We start from the raw sequence: 8,320 nt of genomic DNA, 5'->3' as shown, positions 1-8,320 counted from the left end.
GAGCCTGCACCCAGCCCCCAAACTCCCTCCCAGAGCCTGTACCCCCTCCTTCTTCCCACATACCTCCTCCCACCCCCAAACTCCCTCCTAGAGCCTGCAACCCCACCCCTTCCTCCTGCACCCCCATCCCCTGCCCCGGCCCAGAGCCTGCACCCAGCACCCAAACTCCATCCCAGAGCCTGCACCCGACCCCCTCCGCCACCCAAACTCTCTCCCAGAGTCCAACCTCTCACTCCTTCTGCACCCAAACTCCTTCCCAGACCCTGCACCCCAATCCCCTACTCCAGATCCCCTCCCCCACCCAAACACCCTCCCAGAACCTTAGGCAGGTGGGGGGGGCAAAGTTTGGGGGGTGGGTTCTGGGTGGCATGAGTGACATTTGTCAGGGTTCCTCCCCCACTCTGAACTCTAGGGTACAGATGTGGGTACCTGCATGAAAGACCCCCAAAGCTTATTTCTACCAGCTTAGGTTAAAACTTCCCCAAGGCACAAATTCTTTGCCCTTGGACAGTATGCTGCCGCCACCACCAAGTGATTTAACAAAGAATCAGGGAAAGGACCACTTGGAGTTCCTATTCCCCCAAAGTATCCCCCCAAGCCCTTACACCCCCTTTCCTGGGGAGGCTTGAGAATAATATCCTAGCCAATTGGTTACAAAGTGTTCACAGACCCAAACCCCTGGGTCTCAGGACAATAGAGAAATCAGTCAGGTTCTAAAAAGAAGGATTTCATTTTTAAAAAAGGTAAAAATCACCTGTGTAAAATCAGGATGGAAAATAACTTTACAGGGTAACAAAAGATTCAAAAACACAGCAGAATTTCCTCTTGGCTTCATTTCAAAGTTACAAAAAACAGAAATAAACCTCCCTCCAACAAAGGAAAAATTCACAAACAGAACAAAAGATAATCTAACACGCCTTGCCTGGCTTTTACTTACAATTTTTGTAATATGAGAGACTTTTAGGATGGTTTATAGGAGAAGGAGTTTTCTGACCTGATGCTTCTCGGCTTCCCAAGAGAACACACACACACAAAGCCTCCCCCAAGATTTGAAAGTATCTTCTTTCCCCATTGGTCCTTTTGGTCAGGTGCCAACCAGGTTATTTGAGCTTAACCCCTTACAGGTAAGGAGGAATTCTAGGCTACCCTTAGCTGTATGGTTATGACAACATTATTGGCCTGCTGTGAGGATTTGACGACTGGTACTGGCCCTCAGGTAAATTGAGTCTGAGACCCCTGGTCGAGGTGGTATAGCAAGGTGGGTGTGGTTTAGGAAAGGTTTCTTCTGTATTGTGCTGCAGTGGTTTTCTCTAGTTTGTGGATGAGGTTAGTCTTTGGTTTGTGTACAATTAAAGGAGTGCCAGGAAGAAGGCCAAACTTTTTCCTGGTGGCAGATATGTTGTGACCAAGGGGTGAAAATCATTGTGGCAGTAGTTTGTATTCACTAGCATATGATAGCCTTCATGGGTTTGACCTGGCTGGCATTGTGGCACAAATAGACATGTTGCCAAAGTAAAACCTTGCAATTACTAAACTGTAAACTTCTGTGGTTGGACCTTCAAATAATAATAAGAGAAGTGTCTCCAAGACTTATGTCTCATTAGTCCTGTCAAAGTATTTTAACACAAAGCTATTTCTCTTGCTTCCCTGCCACCCTCCCGTACACTATAAAGGGTTAGCCTGAATTTCCTGCTTGGATAATAGGATGCTTTCATATGCCATAGGTTGTAGCTAAAGTCATAAAAACCTTCAGTTACTCCCTTGGTACTCACCCCAACACAGCCCCACATTATAGGGCAAATCCTACCCCAATGTCCACAACTGTGAAGACTCCAGGGTGTGAGTGGAGACTCCTGCATAAGGGGAGAGGTTCTGCAGAGGGTGTCGCTTGCCCAGCTCAGAATCCAGTTTCACAGGGCGTCCCTGCATGACAGTATAGTGCTGGGGCATATGCTGCTGTATGAACCCTCTCATCCTCCCCGTAGCCCTGTGGAGGGGCAGCAGTAGCAACTGAAGATCAGCTTACCTGGATGCCCTCCTTCCTTCCTGCCATGCTCATTTCTCTGGCACACAGCCCAGCTACACAGGCTGGTTGCTGAGGACTGGGTTTGGCACGGAAGTGGTGTGAAAGGCATTGCCCGGAACCTCTGCTTTAGGATACATTTCACTTCTGAGTGCTCTAAGCAAAACCTCTGGTGTTAGTGATTGCTCCCTCGGGAGTGGGAAAGGGGGCAGAAAAGAGAGCGTGTCTTTAAAATCAGACTTGCGTTCGCTTTGTACTCATCAGCTCAGGCCTAAAACGCATCTGGTGAGCTGAGACTTCAGCTTTGTGAAGCCTGCGGTGCGTGGCTTGTCAGTTTCTTACCATTTTGTTCTGGGATATGACCTTGAAGATGACACAGGCTGCTTCCAAGGGCGGCTCGGTGCCTACAGACGTCACACAGTTGTTCGTAAAGGAAGTACAAGTACTGCGTTAGAACAGTAGGAACATTTACAAGGTTGTCTTCATAAGTTCAGTCTCTCTGGAGGGGACAGATCATTTTGTATTTGTTCACCTCGCTGTTACTGTTAAGTGCCTTGAGATTTCCTGTGATGCACATGGAGGGCTTCATGAATCTGAGCTGCCAGGGAAGTTGTTCTCCGGGCAGTCAGTGAAAGACAGCAGTTTTGGTTTAAATAATGTTTTTTTTTTCTCAGTTTTAAAAAACCAAGTTAAACTAATACGGTGAAGGTGGCAAACCCGAGCACTAAGAAGTGAGGCAATGCCAGAATTAAGGCTGCCCATAAACCTTCATTCAGCCCCATGTACCTATGCATTATGATAGAGTCTATAAGTACATGATCACACACTGTTTTTTCCATATGCTGCGTTCAGTGCACAGCGTGGATGGTGCTTGGGCAACGATTCAATGTTTTGTTTTGTCCTCATTGTTCAGCATGTGGCCCCAGACCCTATTCATTGCACTCATTTCAAACCTTGCTCTGGAGACACTACTGTTAATTTCCTCATGGGCTTTTCTACGGCACTCATCACTGTAGAATCTTAGAGCTTCCCAAATCTTAATTAATTTATCTTCACACCACCCCTATGAGATAGATGAGGGAGTGGTATTATCCCCATTTTCCACACGGAAAGCTGAATCTCACAAAAGGATCCGCTAATCGTTGGTGCCCAATTTGAGACGCTAAGGGCTTGTCTATACTTGAAATGCCACAGCAGCACCACTATAGTGCGTCAATGTAGACACTACCTACGTTCTCCCACCATCTCCCCAAGAGACAGTAGCTAGGTCGACACAAGAATTCGTGTGTCGACCTAGTGCTGTCTACACTGGGGGTTAGGTCAGCTTAACTATGTTGTTCACGCATGTGGATTTTTCACACCCCAGACTGATGTAGCTGGGTCGACCTAATTTTTAGTGTAGACCAAGCTTTAGTATCTGATTTTTCAGAGTATGTAGCATTATGCAGCACTTGATCTGTTCAGAATAGAGCTCCCATTGACTCCAGTTACAGCTGTGAGTGCTCAGCCCTTCTACAAATCAGACCCCGAGATTGCAAGTCAGGCACCCAGAAAATGAAGAACACACAATTAGTGACCGCCTGTGAAAAGTTTGGTTGAAGTGACTTGCCCAGCACCACGTAGGAACTCTGTGGCAGACACAGGAATAGAATCCACTTGTCCAGGGCTGCCTTCAACTGCCTTAACCAGGAGTCCATCTTTTCTCTTCTTGCACACCCGTCCCTCATTCACTGCACACTTTCCAACTTCTGCGACAAATGAGGCAGGGGCCCTATAGAGCAGTGGTTCTCAATCAGGAGTCCAGGGCTTCCTTGGAGGCCACAAGCAGGTTTCAGGGGGTCTGTTAAGCAGGGCCAGCATTCAACTCACTACAGCCTAGAGCAGAAAGCCAAAGCCCCACTACTCAGGACTGTCCCGAGCCCCAACCCCTGGGGCTGAAGCTGAAACCTGAGCAACTTAGCTTCATGGTGCCCCCTGTGGCATGGTGCCCCGGGCAACGGCACTGCTTGCTACCTCTTAACGCTGTCCCTGGCTTTTATGTGGCGAAAACCAGTCGTTGTGGCACAGGTGGGCAGTGGAGTTTTTACAGCATGTTGGGTGGGCCTCAGAAAGTAAAAGGTTGAGAACACCTGCTCCAGAGAACAGCCTCCTTTACTACACAACCCTGCTTTATTCCCAGAAGAGACCTATCTTGTGCTTTATATCAGGCTGGAGTCCTGTTTGAAAAATAGCATGTGATTCTGTAATTAAAGTCTGTATTATAGTGCACAGTGCTGAATTAAAGAATTTTGGGGTCCTGTGCACTGTGGAAACTGGTCGGCCGCCCACCTTCTTTAAGATACTTCTTTCAGCAAAATACACTGTAGGTGCCCTTGTTTTTAGGAACTAAGTCTTTTAGGAAATATACGTTGAGTGGTAGCTGCTGTTGCCCTTCTCTTCATCCCATCTGTAAGAAATATGTTTCTAGGAAAACTTCCTTTAACCCCCTTTACCAAAGATTCAGTGACCCCCTGGGAGCATTCAAAACCCAGTATTCTGTAGGGATAAACTCCTTGCCATTACTGCAACTTTTCATGGCATCTCACTTCAAGAGGAACTGGGGTGGGAGACCTTTCTCCCTGGCTATTTCCCTATTCCTTTAATAAATTACTGGCTCTTTTGGTCAAAGAGTTTGTACTTCTCTCCCCACCTCAGGCAAGTCTCATGTGATCTCAGAAAAGATGTGAAACTAGCTCTCCAATTTCGAAATGCCTTTTTTTCCACCACTGAGATGTTACTAGCCTCCGGCATGATCTGGAGAATGATAATCCCTTTTGGGTGACTCATTATATCTCTAACACCGCAATATGGTTATTTTATTAATCTCATTAGTGTACACTAGTAACACTGATGCATTTCTATGCCTTAACAAAATAATTAACTCATTTGTCTCATTAAATTTCATATTATATTTCCATGATGCTTCTCCCAGCCAGGAAGAAGCTACCTGCTATGGCTGATTAAGTATCTTATTGGTTTAGCTATTAAAGTCACTGGTCTTGGTTCTGCTTCATCTGCACTATTTTCACCATCTCTAACAGCTGACAAAGGAGAAGCACAGGTTGTATCCACATCTGGTTATACATATCACCAAATAAAAATATCTCTGGAGAGAAGAGTAATTTATTGAAAATCTAAGAATAACCACAAGTAGTAATGAGGATGGTTTTGGGATTAAAGCACTGAAATGGGACTCTAGAAATGGTAGCACTTCCTGGACATAGAGTGAAATCTTGAATCAATGTACAGGGCCGGCTCCAGGCACCAGCTTTCCATGCAGGTGCGTGGGGTGGCCGTCCGTGTCCTGCAGCGGGAATTCAGCAGCAGCCCCGCCTCTCTTCCTACCACTGCGGCTTTTGGGCGGCAGCTCAGCCGCTCTTCTGGGCGCGGCGGCAATTCGGCGGCAACTGCTTGGAGTGGCAAAATTGGTAGAGCCGCCCATGCCAATGTAGTCAATAGGAGTTTTGTCATTGACTTCTCTTGAGCCAGGATTTCACCCTTCATATCTTTGGGCAAAATTTTCAAGAGCATCTGTCGTTAGGCATTTTGGAACCTTGGTCGTATTGAAAGTCAATGGGACTTAGATGTCAGTATGCCTATATAATTTCTGAAAGTGGGATTTAGGCTCCTAAGTCACTTAGGCACTTTTGAAAATTTTACCCTTTGTGCTTCACTTCCTCTGCAATGCAAAATGGGGATACTAGGACTTCCCCCTTCACACAGGTGTTGTAGGATTAATTTATTAATTAGTACTGGAGGCCATGAAGTACCCAGATTCACAGACACTCAATTATTTTGCCCCTTTCTTTGTCAAACCCATAGAGGAGTTTTCTGTTATACTTTTCAGGATTCTACATCCCAGTTCACATATCATCCACTTGTCCAACTCTTAGTGATAGATTGACAAAAAGGTATCTTAGTGCTAGGTGAATGGATCCACAGATGAGGTAGGTTAAGAAAAATCAAATAAGAGTGTAAACTCCTTAAAGTAAGGATCTTCTATTCTTAACTGCTTGTAAAACGCTAAGCTCAAATAATAGCCCATGTCTTCCAGAACTGGTAGGAGCTCTGGATTGTGGAGTACATTTGCTACCTTCACCTGGAGATGTGAAAACAGCAAAGATATTCGCAAAAAGAAAAGGAGTACTTGTGGCACCTTAGAGACTAACCAATTTATTTGAGCATGAGCTTTCATTTATTTATTTATTTATTTATTTGAGCATGAGCTTGCATCCGATGAAGTGAGCTGTAGCTCACGAAAGCTCATGCTCAAATAAATTGGTTAGTCTCTAAGGTGCCACAAGTACTCCTTTTCTTTTTGCGAATACAGACTAACACGGCTGTTACTCTGAAACCAGCAAAGATATTGAAATTTACAAAATGGTTTAGTTAGGCAGGTAGCAGAGTGAGATCTTCTTGGTCCTTTGTAGAGCTGTGTTTAAGGTTTGTATAGTTTTATTTTCCACAAGTTTCACGTACAGATTTTTTGGGTTCATTTGACACCTAAAATTCAAACAGAACTTAAAAGGAAAACTAGTTTTGCCACCCTCCTCTGTTTCCCATAGCATCCTTTCTGTCACACAGGCTCAAACTCACTGACAATTTGTGCTCTTCCATAATAATATATTCTGGTATCTTTTTGCTGGTGGAGAGTGTCTTGCACATGTTTCCAAACTTGAGACTGTTGGCAGAAAACAATTCAGAATACACAATTTGGGTGGTTAAAATGTTCTTTCATTTACTTCAAAAAGAACGGTTTATAGCTCAGGAAATAAATGGGTTTGGGAACTAAAGTCCTTAGATGTTACCCCTACAGTAGGAGACATCCGCAGAGGGAGGATTTCCTCACTGTGAGACTGTAGGAAGGGCAGAAGTGGAAGTGGAGATATTCAAAACTAGAGTTTACCCTTTTCTATCATTGGTGGAACAACGGAATAAATACATTCTGCAGGATAGTGAACTAGTGGCTCATTCAAACAAAAGGCCCAGTCTGAGTACTTTATTTGCAGCCCTATTCTCTTCCACTCTTACTCACCGAGAGTAGCACTTTCTCAGAGAGTAGTCCAATTGATTTAATTGATGTCAGTGTCAATTCTCACCTACAAAGATACAACTCCTGGTGGAATTGGGCACTTAATTTTATACAGTCTTTACTCATGTAAACTCTCATGGGGGTTAACCTGTGCAAAGGCTGTGCAAAAGCTCAGGATGATATTCTGCCAATGTAAATCCAAGGTAACAACACTGATTTGGGGGTAAGGCCCCTAGGATATGGCCCAATATGATTTGGTGATGAGGAGGAATATTGTGTGAACTCCTGGCCACACTGAAGTCAATGGGAGTTTTGCTATTGACTGTAGTGGAGACAACATTTCATCCACCATGTGCTTATATTAGGTGTCATGAGATTTCCAATGGCCCCCAATCAGTTGACTTAGTCTGATCACTGATATAAATTAGTTTCAGACTGCTGCAATATGCTGCTTGTTACACCCAATGCAAAACACAATTCCAAGAGTCATTGACCGTCAGTAATGATATTTTCCTTTATTTCCTGGTGGGGTTATTCTATGGACTTTCCGTGTGACTTAATGCTGTGGATGAGACCTTCAGGATATGGACTGATGAAACCCTTTCAGTTCTCACTCGCATACAGACAAGCTACTGTAATAATGCAACAAAGCACGGGAAACAGTGACATTGTAACAAGTAACATATTGGGGAATTGTAAATTTTCTAGTTTCTATGGCATATTTTTGTAGAAAGCCCCCGATAGGAATACTGTTGGAAGTAATTTAATCCTGGCCTTGTTACATCATAGGCGAATCGGGAAACTCGTTATTTATCTGGCACAAATTTAGCATAACAAATCAATTTAACAGGGCACATTAGACCAGGTAATTCAGAATGAAAGTCAAAGTCAAGAAGAAAAAGATTAAACATTTTTATTTCTAATAGCAGCATAATGTGCAAAAGACTTGGAGAACCTCAATGGCATTCTAAATACATGGGGTTAAAAGCTATTGCGTCACCTCAGGAACCCCTTAGTAAAATTCCACCAACTGTTTCCCTGCCTTTGATGGAGTCACCCCCTCCAGATAATCCCCCACAGATGGTTAGTCACTAGGGTGCATAGAAATAATTTTTAAGAGGACATTTTTTTAGCCTCTGAAACTGCAAAATTGTACCCAATGATCAGACTTTTCCAAAGAGACTTGTAGGGAAGGATCCTTTTGGATCCCCAACAAAATCTTCTCA

The sequence above is a fragment of the Eretmochelys imbricata genome, chromosome 5, assembly GCF_965152235.1.
Source record: "Eretmochelys imbricata isolate rEreImb1 chromosome 5, rEreImb1.hap1, whole genome shotgun sequence".
In the NCBI taxonomy this organism is placed as follows: Eukaryota; Metazoa; Chordata; order Testudines; family Cheloniidae; genus Eretmochelys; species Eretmochelys imbricata.
The sequence above is the reverse complement of the archived record's forward strand: the minus strand, read 5'-3'. Positions refer to the sequence as shown.